The sequence below is a fragment of the Hippopotamus amphibius genome, chromosome 3 (genome assembly GCF_030028045.1).
Source record: "Hippopotamus amphibius kiboko isolate mHipAmp2 chromosome 3, mHipAmp2.hap2, whole genome shotgun sequence".
In the NCBI taxonomy this organism is placed as follows: Eukaryota; Metazoa; Chordata; class Mammalia; order Artiodactyla; family Hippopotamidae; genus Hippopotamus; species Hippopotamus amphibius.
Genome location: NC_080188.1, coordinates 113,260,415 through 113,280,935, shown reverse-complemented (window position 1 = coordinate 113,280,935; position 20,521 = coordinate 113,260,415). Strand labels below are relative to the sequence as shown.

At 40.5% G+C, this 20,521-nt stretch overlaps 1 pseudogene; it reads left to right on the top strand.

Moving 5' to 3' along the window:
• Nucleotides 1-10,063: 10,063 nt before the first annotated feature.
• On the top strand, nt 10,064-10,984 carry LOC130848693 (olfactory receptor 9I1-like; annotated as a pseudogene).
• The last annotated feature ends 9,537 nt before the right edge of the window (nt 10,985-20,521 follow it).

The following is a 20,521-nucleotide window of genomic DNA, read 5'->3' as shown; positions in this document are numbered from 1 at the left end:
CGTGAATCACTTTGTTGTACACCTGAAACTAACACAAGTTTGTAAATCAACTATATTCCAATATAAAATGAAAATTAAATTAAAAATAAATAAATAACTTTCTCCCAACTACAACAACAACAAAAAATAGTCTTACTCTTTAGACTCTTTCTCCAGGAATCAGAAAAGATGGTTTTCCTGCTTAGGAAGTTGGGAGTCATGTGAAGTGACACACAAAAGTCAGTCAGGGACAACCCAAAGTCCATAAGTAAAAGAAGACAAGATAAATAAAATAAAATACCTACTTCACAAGGAAAGAACCTTACTTAGCCTAAATCCCTATACACCTGCAAGTTCTTGGCTAAGCAGCTGGATAGAAGCTGGAAGAGACTGCACCTAATGGTCATTCAATAAAAATTTATTCAGAACCTACACCGACCCTATTCTCTGTGTTGGCTAAGATAGGACTGGGGCATTTAGGTCAACTTCAGCCATAAGTCTTGTCCCAGACAAGACAGCTCTATTGATGCTTGAGAGACTGAGAGCAACAATGATTCTCAGATCCACCAATCCACCAAGCAGCGTCCAAGGACCCTGCATTCAACCCCTCTGAAATAAAAGGAATAAGAGACCCATGTCTGCTTCCCAGCATCTTCTGCAGACCTACAAAGGAGAAAATGTCTGCACAAGCATTCTTCTCCCCATTATCAACATACAAGACCCATTCATTTACTTTATTCAGGCCTCTGCAGAAATCCTGCCTCATTTAGGAGAAACCTTTCTTGACCACCATATCTAGAGCAACAGCTCTCCCACTGCATGTCACTCTCTGTCCCCCTACCCTGCCGTTTTATTCTACAAGACACAACAACGCCTGATATCTATTTATTCATTTGTTTTTTTAACCCCACTCCCAGTAGAATATAAGTCCCATGGAAGCGAGAACTATCTGCTATTTTTAATGCACCTCCTGAATCACAGTAGGTGCTCAATCTATTGATCTATTGAAAAGCAGAAAGATTTAAATGAATAGGACTTCCATTTCTGGCAATATAATGGACTAGAATTTTCTGGCCAAGCTGGCCGCTTAAAAACATGTAAAAAGATAAAATAAAAATATGAAAAGATACTAAGAAATCAAAGGCCAAACCTCCAAGGGGAAGAAAGAACCCCAAGACCAAGCAGAATATTGAAACTCTATTGCCGTCTATGGCATCTCCCCATGGGGATATGTTAGCTCTCTATTGTTGTTACCTTGGCAGCTTAAAGCAGCAAACATTTCCTATTGCAGTTTCTATAGGGTCAGGAATCCGGGCATGGGTTAGTTGGACGTCTTTGGCTCACGGTTCCTCACAAAACAGTAATTAACACGTTGGCCAAGGCCGCAGTTAAGGCTTGGCTGTTGGCAAGACTTGGATCCTTCCCCACTGGTAGCCAAATATGTCAGTTCCTTGCTACATGAACCTCCCCATGGGGCAGCTCACAACACGACAGCTGACTTTGCTCAGAGCTAATTGCCCAATACAGACACCCCTGTTTTTTTGAAACTTAATCTCAAAAGTAATATCCCATCACATTGTATTTACTAAAGGTGAGTCACTAAATTCAGGCCATTCTCCAGAGAGAGAAATCACTCAAAGACATGGATACCAGAGGGCAGGAATCATCGGGGACCATGATTAAGGGCTGCCTACCACAGTTGGCCCTCTGACCCCAAATGATTCATGCTATTCAGCTAGGACTGGTTAAAAAACTAGATGTTTAACCAGCATCTTTTGCAGTTAAGTATGGACAGACAGCTGAGAGTTTAGCCAATAAAATGTTTGAATAAGTGGTGTAGACCATTTCCAACAAGCCACGCTCCTTCCCATTCTGCTGGCTTGAGGCAATTGAACACAGTGACCTTGGAAGTCTCTTTGAAAGTAAAAGAGACACAATATGAATCACTACTTGTAAGAGTGGCAATGGTTCCCTCTGTTACTAGCTGTAAATTACCACATCATCCCATCTTGGTTTTATTAAATCTTGTCCACACCTTTTTAAATAGTGGTTTGACTAGACATTACCCAAGTTGAATGTACCATCTGTTACCTGTAGGGCCCCTAACTTATACAGACCTCTACCTCTCACCGCACACAAAAATAAACTCAAAGTAGACTAAAGAACTAAGTACGAAAGGGAAGTGAATAAAAGTTTTATAAAGTAATAGAGGAGAATATTCTCATAACCTCATTATATGGAAGATTTCATGATATATATATTTAAAAACAAAAAGCATTCATCATAAATGTATTCCTAAATGTATCAGTATTCTTCAAAGAGGTTCTGTTCATTAAAACACATGATTAAGAAGATGAAAAGTCAAAACACAGAATGGGAGAAAGTATTTTTAAGAAACACAATCAACAAGGACTATTTACTTGTGTGTGTGTGTGTGTACGTGTACACATGCATATGTATGTACGTAAAAATCATTAAGAATCTGTCATACAGAGTGAAGTAAGTCAGAAAGAGAAGGACAAATATTGTATGCTAACTCACATATACGGAATCTAAAAATGGTACTGATGAACTCAGTGACAAGAACAAGGATGCAGATACAGAGAATGGACTGGAGAACTCGAGGTATGGGAGGGGGCGGGGGGTGAAGGGGAAACTGAGACGAAGCGAGAGAGTAGCACAGACATATATATACTACCAACTGTAAAATAGTCAGTGGGAAGTTGTTGTATAACAAAGGGAGTCCAACTCGAGGATGGAAGATGCCTTAGAGGATTGGGGTGGGGAGGGTGGGGGGGACTCGAGCGGGGGGAGTCAAGGAAGGGAGGGAATACGGGGATATGTGTATAAAAACAGATGATTGAACTTGGTGTACCCCCCAAAAAATAAAAAAATAATAAAAAAAAATCATTAAGAAAAGACAGCACAAAGGCTCAAACAGGTAAATCACAAAAAACACTATCCAAATAGCCAATAAACCTATGAAGAGATATTTATTCTCAGTAATCAGGAAAATGCAAATTGAAATCACAATATACCCAATAAATTAGCAAAAATTAAAGAGAATGACACCACTATATTAACAAGGATATGGAAAATGGGTAGAAAAGATTAGTTTAACAATTTTTTTAAACAGTTTGGCATTATCCTTTAAAAATCAAAGATACACTTAACCAGTGACTCACCTATGCCCGTGAGCTAAGTATACACAATGGAGAAACTCTGGTCCATGCCCATCAGGGTGCAAGTGCAAGAATGTTCATAAAGCATTGTTATAATAAGACAAAACTCAAAACACTTGCCTCTAGGTTTTTATTCTTCTGAGCTGGAGTGTGGATGTCACGGCTGGAGCCCTGGCTGCCATTCAGCTACCAAGGTGACCTTGAGGCTAAAAGCCACACATAGAAAACAGCAGAACAGAAAGAGCCTAAGCCCCTGATGACATTTTTAATTCACCATACCAGCCATGGGCTGCCTATCTCCAGGCTTCTTTTACGTGGAAGAAGAATAAATGTTTATCTTATTAAAGAAAACAACCAACTAGGAACAACTAGAAAACAAATATATATATAAAGAGAGAGATCAAAAATAAGCCAAACTCAGAAATAGAGACACAGATGTACAGAACAAACATATGGACACCAAGTGGGGAAAGCGGGCAGTGGGGCGGCAGGGGCGGGGGGAGGGTATGAATTGGAAGATTGGGATTGCCATATACACATTACTTATAAGAAAAAAATATCGAATTGTACACTTTAAATATATGCAGTTTATTGTATGTCAATTATATCTCAATAAAAGTTCTTAAAGAAAAATAAAATAAAATGTTCAAAATTAAAGGTTTCAAAACTGTCCACAAAAAAAAAAAAAAAAGCCAAACTAAGCCATGTGACTTAGTGATACATAAACAGATGATATGTCTCCCCCTTTTTCCTCGGCAACAGCAAAAGGGGAATCAAGGGCCCTAGGAGGCCCCTCCTCATTTATGACTTTTCCCTGCTCTATTGTTGTTACTGATTTAACACCATTAAGGTGATCTTTTACTTCAAAATTAAATAGGCTGATAACAAAGAATGGAATATTGCCATTTGCAGGAACATGGATGGACCTAAAGATTATCACACTAAGTGAAGTAAGTCAGACAGAGAAAGACAAATACTATATCACTTATATACGGAATCTAAAAAAAAAATGGTACAAATGAACTTATTTACAAAACAGAGAGAGACTCACAGACATAGAAAACAAACTTACGGTTACCAAAGAGGAAAGGTGGGTGAGAAGGATAAACTAGGAGTTTGGGATTAACATATACACACTACTATATATAAAATCATCAACAAGGACCTACTATATAGCACACGGAACTCTACTCAGTATTCTGTAATAACCTATATGGGAAAAGAATCTGAAAAAGAATGGATATACACATACATATAACTGAATCATTTTGCTATACACCTGAAACTAACACAACATTGTAAATCAACTATACTCCAATATAAAATAAAAATTTATTTAAATTAAAGGACTGGAGGACTGAACACTTCTCCCACAGAATATTTTGTGAGGCAGCTGTTTAAACTAAAGAAGCCCTGATGCTCAAGACTGCCACGATATAGAATGGAAAGCTAACCCAGGTGCAGCCCACCAAGAGCTGGGAACATCTATATGGGGTTTAGTCAGCTTTCCCAGAAGTGGTAAGACTTGAACTGGGTCTGGAAGGAAGCCGATTCTTGAGCAGACCAGACTAATGGGAGAGACCGTGGTTTCAGCCTTAGTCTCCTCCCCCTAACCATAGCCATCCTCCACCATCATTTCTGGTCAGCGCTCCAGCTGGCAGCTAAGAAGCTAAGTGACCTGGGATAAGACATGCACCGCTACCCCCAGGTTTGTTTCTTCATCTGTAATGTGTCAAAGTAGGTCTAGATCGTCTCTCAGTTTCTTTCCAGCCCTGGGGGAAGTGGCATGGAAGTGACAGTGTTCATTCCCTGAAGAGGGCAGAGAGCAACACGGGAAATGATGTTATTTAGGGTCTGCCACTTACCCTCCTGAGCTTTTTAATCCCCAGACCCATTGTGTTCTCACCTACTTAGAGCCCTGAGTCAGCTCTAACTGAAGGGAGCTGACTTCTCCCAGACACACAAAGCCCAAGCCCACTCATTTTGTGATTTGCAGGCAAGTCTGGGCTCACACAACCCCCACTGAAGGTAGGTCAATTATCACAATGAATCATATAGAAAAAAGAGTTCCTCTTTCATTTAGTGTTATCACCTTTGTACACAAGCATCATGTTAGGTGATACCTAGAAGATGTTAAAAACCACCAAAGGATTCAATTGGATCAGAAAACTCAATGATTCAGCTACAAGATCTGAATTGGGTTGTTTGAGCGAGAAGGCAAAACAGTCAGCCACCTGGAGGACCTGAGGTTGCAAGCTTTGAATGTTGCCCAGGAACTCTGAATAAAACTGGGCACACAGCCTGGTCTTGCTACCTGCTGGGAGTGTATTCAAAAGTGGGTTTCAGCATATACATAAAATTAGTCCGAGGAAGATTAGGTAATTGTGTTTCCTATGGCTTTCAGATCACCGCAGCAGCAGTCTTCTTGGATCTGCTCAGAAAACAGAAAATATCAGCAGTTCTCATAGAAGTTCCTCGCAAGAGCAAAAGGACCAGCTCTTCCCCTATGAGGTAATGTAAATCCTGTAACTATGTTGGGAGATCAGATATATTCCACAGACTATTAAGTGTGCTTTCCAAATGTTTGAAAATAATTAAAATATTATCTGTGTGACCTTTTGGACAGGTTATTTTCCCAAGACGTTAATTCTATCTTCTGTGAAATAGATCTAGGAATACGTACTTACTGATGGCTGTAGCAGTTAGTAGCAAATATGCCAAGTGCAGGGAACATAGCTGGCGTAGAGATGTTATTACTCCCCTGACACCCACATGGTTGAATAACTAGGTGTTTAGAGCATGTACCAAGGATGAGTCCCAGCCCTCTTGAGGAGGTTGTCTCAGCTGGTGAGGTCAGGGAGAAAGACCCTTGTAAGAAGCTTTTGAAAAGATAACATGGAAATGGATGTTACAGGAGGGGATGTGCAGTGAGGGAGGTGACAAGTCGGGAACCTTGGTGACCTGGCCTGAGTGTCCCAGCTATGTTATAGCAATCCTCCCATCCCCATGGCTCTACCCTGGACTTGTTAGTTCTGATTTGTTCTTTTTTTTTTTTTAAGAGCAGCCGATGTTTCTTTTTTTTTAATTAATTTATTTATTGGCTGTGTTGGGTCTTCAATGCTGCGTGCGGGCTTTCTCTAGTTGTGGTGAGCAGGGGCTACTCTTCGTTGCAGTGTGCAGCTTTCTCATTGCAGTGGCTTCTCTTGTTGCAGAGCACAGGCTCTAGGTGCGCAGGCTTCAGTAGTTGCAGCGCAAGGGCTTAGGAGTTGCGGCACACGGGCTTAGTTGCTCTGCGGCATGTGGGATCTTCCCAGACCAGGGCTTGAACCCGTGTCCCCTGCATTGGCAGGCGGATTCTTAACCACTGCACCACCAGGGAAGTCCCTGGTTTGCTCTTTCATAGCTCTGTGGCCTCTCCTGAGGCACCAAATAAGATGTCCATATTAAGGTCCTATTAAGATAAATTTGGGAGGGAAAATCTGCTGACACATCAGGTAAAATTTAACTTCTTCTCTGAAGTTCAATGTTCTCTTATGCCAAACAAAAAGAACATAGTGGACCAGATGTTCATCTTATTTTAACACTAGAACGCCCTTTCCAAACAAAATGACATGAAGCACCTGTTTGTTTACCAGCATTAAAAGAAGCGCTGCTTTGTTTGAAGCTGGGGCTGAGTTGACAGCTCCCCACCTGCTCAGCCTCCCATTTACTTCCTGCTCCTGTGTCCCCTGAGGCATCACCAAGAAGCCTGAGGCCTCTGAAGGGCAGAGCTGGACAATCACAGAACTGCATCACAGGGTCCTTTCTGACTCCGGGGTTCTGTGTGAGGGTCGTGGGTACTTCCAACAAGTGTGGGAAAAAGCCTGCAAGCCCATCCCACTGGCCATGTACACTGTGACCCCCAAACCCTGCAGAGAAAGAGAAACCAGTCACCCAGATGCTCTCCTAACATAAAATCACATTCAAATGTCAGACATTGGACAGGCATGGACTCAGAAACTACCAGACAACACCTAATCACTCAGAGTTTCAAGAAATGTTCTCATTTTCCCATTGAGATAATGTCTTGAATAGATGCAAGTTTTCACTACTGCCATCCAAAAGAAAGCTGCCAGACGAATATTTCTTTTTAGATTAATGAAGGCATAATGATATCTATTCTCAGGCCGCATGAACTAAGTTATGCAAATGTGGTGGGATACGTCCAAGGGCTGGACTGAAAGGTTATGACCGTTCTGGAAAAAAGATGGTGTGATTGGCAAATCCAAGTCCAAGCAGTGTAATATTGCTATAAGTCTATAAAGCATATAATTGTTTATAAATCTGAATTTGCAGGCTATTTAGTCCAAATATTGAAATGTTCAGAGATATCTTTTAAAATCTTCAAAGAAATATATTTATAATCTTATGATTTGGAGATAAACATAGCAAAAAGAGTTGTTGGAGGACATCTATAATAGTTAAGCATGCCCTAAAGCATGGGTTCCATGTCTCTAAATTTCCATCTCTATGGAAAGAAGGAAGAAAAGACTCTGTGGTTAAATAAGGATAAAGAATGCTGCTCTGAAAGAAGGATTTATTGAGTCATGCAACAGAATAATAGATGTGAGTGCAAATTCAGGATGTCTGTACTAGTAGTTCCAAACTGAGTTTTCGAGACTCAGGTCTTGAAAAGATGTCACAATGCCGGCACCTTCCACAGCCCAGCTGAAGGCGTGAAGCTATGTTTTGTATCACATAACTGACCCTTTGGACACAGCAGAGAGTTAACATGTAGGCTGGCTATATAATTTCAACTTTTTAACTTTCGGACTGGCTTCCAAAAAGGCAGCTGGATGAATCAAATTCTCTTTTTAAAGTATTTGAGCTTAAAAAAAAAAAAAGAAAGAATTTTTCAGTTTTTCAATAGAGCTAAAGATGATGGATCTCCATGGGGTGAATAGCCACAACTATGTATAAGTCAAAGTTATGAGGAAGCAGAGAAGAGAAAAATGATGGGAAACATTTAACAGAGGGACAGAAAGAAGCAGATGATTGGAGCACAGAAAAATCACAGTAATAGCAGTGTTCTGGAGGAAAGATGCTTAAGATCAAAGAAGATGGGAGCAATGCGATAAACCAGGGTGGTCCATACTCAAGCTACCGCTGATCAGTAGATTCGATAGGCATCGGTTTCTACACCTTACTTGATAATGTTAACTGTTAGAAACTTGGTGGACCTGATATTCTGCGTCTGAAATGCCAAGACTTTGATTTTGCCTTAGGAGCCGTGAAATTCTCAGGATCAAAACTGACGTGTTGGGACTTCCCTGGTGGTTCAGTGGATAAGACCCTGAGCTCCCAATTCAGGGGGCCTGGGTTCAATCCCTGGTCAGGGAACTAAATCTGACAGGCATGCCACAACGAAGAGTTCACATGCCACAATTAAGGAGGCTGCCTGCTGCAACTAAGACCCAGCATAAATAAATAAATAAATAAATAAATAAATAAATAAATAAATAAATAAATAAAAATATTTAAAGAAAAAAAGAAATCAACATAGTTTATCTCAAATAAAAATGCTGACATGTTCTGTGGAAATTCTATGGCTAGTGAGAACCCCATAGTTCACAAACAAGTCTTTAACCCTGACTCCAGCCAGCCTCCCCATGAGTCTCCGAATCCCTGATGGGGCAGCCTCCACCCCACCCCCCAGAGGCATTGTCCTGGAGGGCAGGGCCCAGAGCAAACAGCACAAGAACTCACTCCACCACCAGAAAGAAGAATCAACTTTATTTCTGCAGGAAACCGGTTCTACCAAATTTTATAAACCCCCTTTCTGGGAGCTACCTCCAGACTACAGAAGCTAAAAATTAAAGGGGACGGCTGATGGTTAAGAAGGACCAGTGTAGGGTAATGAAACGAGCAGTGCCCTAGGGTCGTGACACCATAGCTTAAATACTGGCTTTTGCACTTGCAATGTATTCTTTGACAAGCCACTTTAACTTCCTGACCCTCAGCTTACACATTTCGAGCGAAACTCATAACGGCTATTTCAGGATTATTGAGAGAAATCAGTCAATTAATGTGGAAATGTCCAGCACAGAATAAGGGCTCCATAAATCTAATGGTTTTCACAGAATCACTTTCTCTCAAGGACCCTCAAAAAAGAGATCCAAGACAGACGATGACCGTTCATAGGAGAGCAAAAATAGACTATGAAAGGGCTCACTGGGAATTGCTGAAATAACTGGAAATGTTTGACATGGAGAATAGGAGACTACATAAGAGTAGGCAAGATCGCAATCTGTCTTGGGAGAGGGGGGTTTTACCCAACGTGCAGAATCAAGCATAATATTAGTGTGTAAAAGATACAGAAAGAGCAATGTGGCTTTCCCAACAGGGAGAATTTTCCAAAGGTAGAGTGCCCAGAAAGTCCCCATCACAGAACACAAGACTCTGCATCTGACCACTCTGGAAGCACCATTCACATCACAGACTATACAAACGGCCCTACCGGGAGTTATCAGAGCACAACCATGGACTATGAGACAGCCCTGGTGTACACCTGAGCTACATGACGATTTGTTGGGGATAGTCTAGAAGAGTGAGACTCCAGATTGGTCCCTTCCAGTCTTGATAGTTTAAAGTTCTCTGTTCTTAAAGAAAGTCATAGACAATAAGCAAGTGAACCTGAAGACATACCTACCCAAGGTCCATTTTCAGGGGGGATGCAGAGATAGGTAAACGCTCTCCATAGTAACTTCCCTTTGTAGATTCTTAAAATGATAACATTCTCTTTTCTCTCTGAGCAAAAAATATCTGAGGCGTTCACCTAATGTCTGACACTGAAGAACGCAAAGAACTTCAGGTCTGGAATCTCTACTTCTGTTCTCCTCAGGCCGCCCAGCTGCATCGAGCCTATGGCCAAAAGAAATCTCACAACTGACGGAGTTCCTTCTTGTGGGTTTCACGGATCACCCTGAACTGGCCATTCCGCTCTTCCTGATGTTTCTCAGTTTCTATCTAGTCACCCTCGTGGGAAACGTGAGAATGTTTATTCTAATCCAAGTGGACACTCAACTCCACACCCCAGTGTACTTCTTCCTGAGCCATCTTGCCCTGCTAGATGCCTGCTATACCTCTGTCATCACCCCTCAGATCCTAGCCACACTGCCCACAAGCAAAACAGTCATCTTCTATGGCCAATGTTCTTTTTCTTCACCATCTGTGCAAGCACAGAGTGTTACCTGCTGGCCATGATGGCCTATGACCGCTTGGTTGCCATTAGCAACCCATTGTGCCATAATGTGGCAGTGACTCTGGGCATCCATAGGGGCTTTTTGGCCATGACCTATGTCTGTGAGGTATCGAGGGCCGTCCTGCATACCACGTGCACCTTTACCCTCTCCTTCTGTGATGACAATCAGATCAACTTCTTCTTCTACAATCTCCCACCCCAGCTGAAGCTTGCCTGCAGCAGCATGACCCAAAGTGAGATTGTCATCTTCTTTTTTGCCAAACTCATGTTCCTGGCCAATGTCATGACCATTCTCCTCACCAGAAAGATCCTGAGAGTGAAGTATGATGGTGGGAGGGTCGAGACCTTCTCCACCTGCACCTCCTGCCTCACCTCTGTTGTCCTCTTCTTTGGGACACTTGCCTTCATGTACTAGAGAAGTAACTCAGAAAAATCCCCAAAGGAGGATGAGATTGTGTCTGTCTTTGACACTGTGGTCATCCCCATGCTGAACCCTTTGATCTACAGTTTGAGGAACAAAGATGGAACAACTGCAATCAGAAAAGTCATTAGTAAAATCCAGTTCCCAAGGGATGTAGCTTAGATGAGGTTCTTCATCCTGACCCATATTCTCCCCAGATCTTCAGTCTCTGATAAGCATCACTACCATATGGTGCTTGCCCTCAAGAATGAATGGCAGGGCTTCCTAGGTGGTGCAGTGGTTAAGAATCCTCCTGCCAATGCAGGGGACATGGGTTTGAGCCCTGCCCCAGGAAGATCCCACATGCCACGGAGCAACTAAGCCCGTGTGCCACAACTATTGAGCCTGCGCTTTAGAGCCTGTGAGCCACAACTACTGAGCCCATGTGCTGCAACTACTGAAGCCCACATGGCTAGAGCCCGTGCTCCACAACAAGAGAAGCCACTGCAATGAGGAGCCCAAGCACCGCAAAGAAGAGTAGCTCCCACTCGCCACAACTAGAGAAAGCCTGTGTGCAGCAACAAAGACCCAACACAGCCAATAAATAAGTAAATAAATAAATAAATTTATTTTAAAAAAGAATGAATGGTACGTGGCTTTCACTGGCACCTGGGAAGTGAGCAAGAACTACCAGCTCTACAAGGAAGACTGCAAGTTTGGTGAAATTTGTTTGCACGGCTCCCTCTGCCTCTCTTTTCTTCCCTTCTCCATCTTTAGCCCATCCCCTGTACTCTCAGGGTGCTAGGGCTACTCTCTGAAATCACAGAGCTAAAAGATAGCATAGTCATAGTAAACTGGCCACCACATCCAACCTCCCATTCCGCAACTCAACCATGCTTGACTTTTCCTTTTGTCTCTGTGCTCATTGACTTTTACTCTTAATGGAAGATTATAGCTGAGAATTACACTGATGGGAGAATAAGGGGTTTTTTATGGTATGGATAACCCACCAACTCATTATGAAGAAGTTAATGAAACCAGTGGAATTTCCAGTTGGTACAGACAGAATTGTAGAGGGAGAGGTGCTTATTTTTAGCTACTCTTCCATTTACATCTTCCCAAATGGTTCCTAATATCTCTGGGACGCTAGTATCTACCTTTCAAGTGGCAATTCTCTGCGTTGTGGATCTCCAGTTCCTTGATTTCTCCTCCTCCTAAAATCAGTGTCTGACTCATGGCAATTACTGCTCTCAGTAAACTTATTCCCAGGGTCTGCAGAGTCAGCAATGGGAGACCTATAGCAAACAGTCATAAATGGAATTACTTCCTAAGATAAAACCTTAGCCTCTTAGGACATCAGTTGCCTCAAGTTTAAAAAAAAATAAAATACTATTTCCTATTTGAAAGAATTGTTGTAAGGATTAAAGAAGATGATAAAAATCAATTTGGTGGTTTGGACTGTAGTCAGAATAGGCTGGGTTTGCTGTGGCAAAAATCAGCTCCAATGCAAAGGTTTTATTTCTAGTTAACAATTCTTTTCTTGTGCAAATTGGCAGAAGGCTCTGCTTCACGTAATCATTCAGAGACCCAGGTTTAAAGCAGCTCCACCATTTTGTATTGCACTGTCTAGAACATGCAAACTCCTCAGTCACAGAGCAGGGAATAAGAGACAACAGAATTATACATGGACTTTAATGCTTCAGCCCATCGGTTAGAACCAGTCACACAGTCCTGCCTCACTAGAAGGGGACCTTTAAAGGTAAAGGAGCAAATGGAATATTTGCTAAGCGTTATTGACTCTGCCACGGGGATTATCTGTGGTTGCAATTATCAATTATCCTACATAATCCTTAGAATAATTAGATCACTTTTTCATTGTTCAGATTATTTTCTACAAATCACCCTCTCATACTTGGGAAAAATGGTCCCCTCCTTCACATGGTTACTGCACAAGTAGTTGTTTTGTACAAAATAGCACATTCTATCTGGCCAAATTTTATTGGAACCCATGTGGGCTTCTCAGCTAAACTCAATTAATCAGAGTCCTCTGGGAACATTAGTCATAAAATCAGAAGTACCCTAAAATACTCTACTAATGGAAGCCAAAAGTATTTTGTAGGAAACCATGACTCCAGGCATATTAACTGGAAGAGTAGAAGAGAGAGAAGAAAGAAGCCCATGTGTAGAGGAAGAAGGATGAGAGAGGAAGGGAAGGGCTAATCCCAGCTGGCTAATAGATTTTTCAAGCATATCATACCCAAAAGAGGAGCCTTGGTTCCCCACCCCTAAAATTACTCCCCCCTCCACATCTCCAGTACCACCTGGGGAACCCATTCACCGAAGCATCATCATTATTATTTCCTTCATTCTCCCACACCCAATTCATCAGCAAATTCTAAGACTTTTTTTTTTTAATTTTATTTATTTATTTATTTTTTGGGGGGTACACCAAGTTCAATCATCTGTCTTTATACACATATCCCCGTATTCCCTCCCTTCCTTGACTCCCCCTACCCCGAGTCCCCCCCATCCTCCCCACCCCAGTCCTCTAAGGCATCTTCCATCCTCGTAAGACTTCTTACTTAAAAATAAACCCCATCCAGTTTACTACATAAACCACTATGCCAGAGCAAGTATCTAGCATCCTCTGTTGGTGCTGTTGCTGAGGCAGCAGTTTTGTAGTCCTTTGGTGTATAAGCATCCTCTTACTTATTTGAGATGACATTGCTTCTCCAGCCCTCCTGCTAAGTCTTTGAGCTACCCAATATCACTTCAATAAATTTCTTTTCTAATTAAGTCAGACAATCTATGTCTGTTTCAACCAAGAAGACTGATACAGAAATCAGTAGCAAGATTTTTGCTGGCAGTAAACCATCTGAGAAATTGGAGAAATCAAGGTATATTAGATATAGAGATATTAGATATTAGATGTTAGATATTAGATATCTATCTATATATATATAGAAAGAGAGACAGACAGAGATTTATTATAAAGAATTGACAGGACTTCCTTGCTGGTGCAGTGGTTAGGAATCCGCCTGCCAATGCAGGGATATGGGTTTGATCCTTGGGCCAGGAAGATCCCATATGCTGCAGAGCAACTAAGCCTGTGTGCCACAACTACTGAGCCTACATTCTAGAGCACATGAGCCACAACTACTGAGCCCACATGCTGCAACTACTGTAGCCTATGCACCTACAGCCCATGCTCCACAACAAGAGAAGCCACTGCAATAAGAAGCCCCGGGCACCTCAACAAAGAGCAGCCCCCATTTGCCACAACTAGAGAAAGCCCATGTGCAGCAATGAAAACCCAACGCAGCCAAAAAAAAAAAAAGAAGAAGAATTGCCTCATATAAATATGGGGGCTGAGAAGTCTCATGTTCTGCAGTCAACAAGCTCGGAGACCCAGGAGAGCCAATGGTGTACGTTCTGGTTTGATTCCAAGTCTGAACACAGGAGAAAACCTCGAAAACAGTCAGGCAGAGAGAGCAATTCCTCCCTTACTGAGCCTTTTGTTTTATTTAGGCCTTCAACAGAATGGATGAGGCCCACCCACACTGAGGAGGGCAATCTGCTTTACTCATCTACCAGCTCAAGTGTTATCTTATCCAGAAACACTCTCACGGACACACCCAGGATAACATTTAACAAGTATCTAAATAACCCATGGCCCGGTCAAATTGAGACATAAAATTAATCATCACAAGATTGGCTATGTTGCCTGAATGAGACAGAAGCAGTGAGAATATATCTAGTATCATGATATAGGATGCAGACTGGTACTTTTTCATCCCATAGCTCACAGTAGCAAAACAATCAATAGATTGTGAACAGTAGTCTCCCGAAATGTGATGTCTGGTAAAGGCAAAGCTTTGGGAACTATAAGGTCTCTGTCACATAGTGGATGATATGTAACACATAAGTAATTCAAGACTGTGTGGTGGGTGTTGCTTCTAAAGGCACTAGATAATTTAAGGAAGTTGAGAGGCATGAGATTTCCTAAAGTCTTGGTCAAAGTCTTGGGACGGGGAGGGTGGGGGGGACTCGAGGGAGGGTGGGGAGGGAGCCAAGGGAGGGAGGGAATACGGGGATATGTGTATAAAAGCAGATGATTGAACTTGGTGTACCCCCCCAAAAATAATAAATAAATAAATAAAAATTATAAGCAAAAAAAAAAAAAAAAGACAGACTAAAAACCAGGAACTATAAATTATTAGGCTTTAAAAAATATCTTTTGACACATACACACTACTATATATAAAATAAATAACTAATAAGGACCTACTACATAGCACAGAGAACTCTACTCAGTACTCTGTAATGGCCTATATGGGAAAAGAATCTAAATAAGAGTGGATATATGTATTTGTAGAACTGATTCACTTTGCTGTACACCTGAAATGAACACAGCATTGTAAATCAACTACACCCCAATAAAAATTTTAAAAAATAAAAAATAAATTATCTGAACATTTTCATGACTAGGACTGAGACAATGAAAAAAAAGAAGCCCAACATTTTTTTTTTAAAGCTTTTCATTGGAATATAATTGCTTTACACTGTTGTGCCAGTTTTTGCTATACAACAAAGTGAATCAGCTGTATTTATACATATATCCCCATATCCCCTCCCTCCCGCGACTCCCTCCCACCCTGCCTATCCTGGCCCTCTAAGTCATCACCCATCATCGAGTTGATCTCCCTGTTTTATGCAGCTGCTTCCCACTAGCCATATATTTTACATTTGGTAGGGTGTCTATGTCTATGCTACTCTCTTGCTTAGTCCCAGCTTCCCCTTTGCCCCCCACCCCATGTCCTCAAGTCCATTCTCTACATCTGCATCTTTATTCTTGCCCTGTCACTGGGTTCATCAGTATCATTTTTTTGGATTCCATGCATGAGAGTTAGCATACATTATTTGTTTTTCTCTTTCTGGATTACTTCACTCTGTATGACAGACTCTAGGTCCATCCACCTCACTACAAATAATTCAATTTCATTCCTTTTTATGGCCTAGTAATATTCTATTGTATATATGTGCCACATCTTCTTTACCCATTCGTCTGTTGAGGGGCATTTAGGTTGCTCCCATGTCCTGGCTATTGTAAATAGTGCTGCAATGAACATTATGGTACGTACCATTATGTTTCTTTTTGGATTATGGTTTTCTCTGGGTATATTCCCAGTAGCGGGATTGCTAGGTCACATGGTAGTTCTATTTTTAGTTTTTCAAGGAACCTCCATACAGTTTTCCACAGTGGCTGTACCAACTTACATTCCCACCAACAGTGCAGGAGGGTTCCCTTTTCTCCACACCCTCTCCAGCATCTATTGTTTTTAGATTTTTTTGATGATGGCCATTCTGACCGGTGTGAGGTGATACTTCATTGTGGTTTTGACTTGCATTTCTCTAATGATTAGTGATGTTGAGCATCTTTTCATGTGTTTGTTAGCCATCTGCATGTCTTCTTTAGAGAAATGTCTATTTAGGTCTTCTCACTTTTGGATGGGGTTATTTGCTTTTTTCATATTGAGCTGAATGAGCTGCTTGTATATTTTGGAGATTAATCATTTGTCAGTTGAGAAGCCCAACATTTGAACTGTGGGATGCCAACTTATACTGCCAGTTGAATTACTGCCCCTTGCCAAGAATGGAGTTTCTTTTTTTTTTAATTTATTTTATTGGCTGTGTTGGGTCTTTTTTTGCTGTGCATGGGCTTTCTTTTAGTTGCAGTGAGTGGGGGCTACTCTTCGTTGTGGTGCACAGACTCCTCATTGCCATGGCTTCTCTTGTTGTGGAGCACAGGCTCTAGGCGCATGGATTTCAGTAGTTGCAGCACATGGGCTCAATAGTTGTGGCTCACAGGCTCTGAAGCTCAAGCTCAATAGTTGTGGCACACGGGCTTAGTTGCTCTGCGGCATGTGGGATCTTCCTGGAGCAGGGGTTGAACCCATGTCCTCAGCATTGGCAGGCAGATTCTTAACCACTGCACCACCTAGGAAGCCCAAGAATGGAGTTTCTTATTCACCTAGAATAGAAGGTTTTCTTCTTTCTCTTTTCTTAAACATTTTATTCATGTTATAGAGGGATTTCTTTTTTGTTTGCTTTTCCCCCATCATTAGGAGAGTGATTGAGGAGTACTGAATCTATCACTACTTTGACGACACCGTTAAGATTCCAGATTCACATTTTCAGGTACCAAGAGTTCCCTCTAAATACCACAATAAAGTCAGCTTTCATATACATTTCTTTTTACTGAACACACCAATGCCCGCTGGTATCTCTGAAGCATAATTACATCTTAGGTCGGTAAAGGAGCTTTTTGGAATTGAATGTTCCCCTTCTTTTTTGTCTTATAAACTTAACTATATCTTTGTACTTCATTCCACAATAAATCAAAGCAAGTGCAACCAGCACAGTTGCCTTTCCCCATCCTGCAGCACAATGCACTGCAACACAGTGTAGAGAAATACCAGAAAAAGCCTAGCAGCCCATTGGAATGACAACCACACCCGATATGACGCAAACGTTAGTATAAGTAAATAAATACATGTTGTTTTAAGGCACTGAATAGTGAGGTGGTTGATTACTCACCAAAAGGATACTTATTGTAACTTTAGAGCAACTGCTTTAAAAAATAATACAAACAAGTATGGCAAAAGCCAAAAGAGAGAGAGAGAGAGAATAGAATACTAAAATAAAAGTGCAAAATAAGTCAGGAAAAGAAAAACAGGGAACAGAAAGCAGATGTGAGACACAGAAAAGTTATAAGACAAAAGGCTTAAACTAAACAATATCAGTGATTGTCTTAGATGCAAATGGACAAAGCACTCTAACAAAAAGACAGAAATTGCCACACTATTAAAATTAAAATCATAATAAAATCCACCCATATGCTCTTTACAGAGGACACTCTTTAAAAGGAAGGGCATAGATAGGTTAAAAGTAAAAGAATGAAAAATGATATGCCATGGAAACACTCAGCATAAAAAAGCTAGGATGGCTATGTTATTCTTGAACAGGAGACTTCAAGACAAGGAATACGGCCAGAGATAGAGAAAAACATGAATTTATCAGGAGGACATAGCAATCTTACATCTCTATGCACCCAATAACATAGCTACAAAATACATGAAGAAAATATATAGTTGGATATGTTAACACTTCTCTTCAGTAATATGAAGAAAAAGTAGGCAAAAAAATAAGTAAGGATAGATATTCGAATGCCACTAACCAACTTCATCTAATTGATATATATGGAATGCTACACACCAAAGCCAGAAGAATCCAAATTCCATTCAACCTTATGTGGAACGTTCACCAAAATGGATCATGTGTTAGTCAGGTCTCAATAAATCACAAAGGATTAAAATGAAGCCAAACAAGTTCTCTTACTACAATGGAATTAAACTAGTAATACTGGTTACTGATAACGAAAAGAAATTAAAGAATACACTCCTAGGAACTTTCCGGGTGGTGCAGTGGTTAAGAATCTGCCTGCCAATGCAGGGGACACAGGTTGAGCCCTGGTCCGGAAAGATTCCACATGCCAAGGAGCAACTATGCCTGTGTGCCGCAACTACTGAGGCTGCACTTTAGAGCCCATGAGCCACAACTACTGAGCTCATGTGTCATAGCTACTGTAGCCTGCGAGCCTAGAGCCCGTGCTGTGCAATGAGAAGCCACCACGAGAACCCCTTGCACCGCAATGAAGAGTAGCTCCTGTTCACCACTAGAGAAAGCCTGTGTGCAGAAACAAAGACCCAACACAGCCAACAAATAAATAAATTTATTTAAAAAAAAAAAAGAATACACTCATAAATAACCTGTGCAAGAAAAATAAAAATTGGAATAAGAAAATGTTTTAAACTGAACAGTAACGAAATAAACATATGAAAACTGGGGGATGATGTTAAAGCAGTGCTTAATGTTCTAAATAACTATACTGGAGGAAAAGTCTAGAATCAATGATCTAAGCTTCTATCTCAGAAGCTAGAAAAAGAAGGTCAAATTAAACCCAAAGAAAATAGAATAAAAGGAGTAATAAAGATGAGAACAAAGATTAATGAAATAGAAAATAGACAAATGTCAATTATATCTCAATAAAGATGTCAATAAAAATAGATTTTTAAAAATTCAAGAGTCAAATTTTGCTTCCTTGGAAAGATTAATAGAAGTCATAATTACCAGTAACATAAATTCAAAAGAGTATTACTACAGATCCTATGGATATCATAAAGTAGAATAAGGAGATATTATAACCAACATTATGCCAATAAATTTGATAACTTAGAGAAAATAGACAGCTTCCTAAATAAACATAAGCTTCACAAACTAAAATAATAGTAAATAAAATTTAAATCATATTTGTTGAAGGGATTGAATGTGTAATTAAGAACCATCCCTCCCCCTCCCCCAAAAAAAGGAAAAATTAAAAACAACCTCCAGATGCTAATGATTTCTCTCAAAGATTTAAGGAAAAAATGCCAGTTCTATACATACTTCTCTAGGAAACATAAGAGGAATGAACAATTTCCAGCTTTTTAAAGTTAGCTTCATTGAGGTTTAATTGATGTAAAATAAACTGTACATATTTAATGTGTACAATGTGATGTTTTGCCACATGTATAAACTATTACCCCATCAATATAAAAAACATACCCACTACCCCAAAATATTTCTTCATGAATATTTGTAATTCATGCCCCCCACTCCATCCCCACACAAACATGTATTTGCTTTGTTATTACAGATTACTTTGCATTTGCTAGAATTGCAAATTTACATGAATTGAATCAAAAGCATTTACTCTTTCTTGTCTGGCTTTATTTACCATAATTATTTTGAGATTCATCCATGTTGCTGCATTTATTGTTAGTTCCTTTTTATTGATGAGCAGCATTCCATGAAATGGGTGCACCGGAATTTTCTATCCGTTCACCCACTGATAGACATGAACTTGTTTCCAGTTTTGCCTGGATACAAATAAAGCTGCTATGAACATCTGTGCACAAGTCTTTGTGTGAATGTATTCATTTCATTTTTCTTGAGCAAATATCTGGGAGTGGAGTGGCTGGGTTTTATGGTAGGTATAAGTTTAAAGTTTTTTTTTTTCTTTTGATCTTTATTGGAGTATAATAGCTTTACACTATTGTGCCAGTTTTCACTGTACAACAAAACGAATCAGCTGTATTTATACATATATCCCCACAACCCCTCCCTCTTGAGGCTCCCTCCCCACTTCCTGTGTCCTCAAGTCTGTTCTCTGTGTCTGTGTCGTTATTCTTCCTCTGCCACTGGGTTCATCATTACCATTTTTTAGATTCCATATATATGTGTTAGCAGACAGTAATTGTTTTCCTCTTTCTGACTTACTTCACTCTGTATGACAGACTCTAGGTCCATCCACCTCACTACAAATAACTCAATTTCATTCCTTTTTATGGCTGAGTAATATTCCATGGTGCCAAGACATTCCCACCTGCAACATATGAGAATCCCAGTTTCTCCATATGCTTTCTGACACTTGGTATGGTCAGTATAAGATTATATGACTTTGGTAAATTATTTTCCAGTTTCTTATAAAGTCAAAGAGACACCTACTCTCTGTCTCAGGAATTCCTTCTCCTTAGTTTGCATCCATGAGAATGAATGCCTATGTTCACCCAAAACAACTTTTACAACAATGTCCACTGCACCTATATTCACAGCAACTCA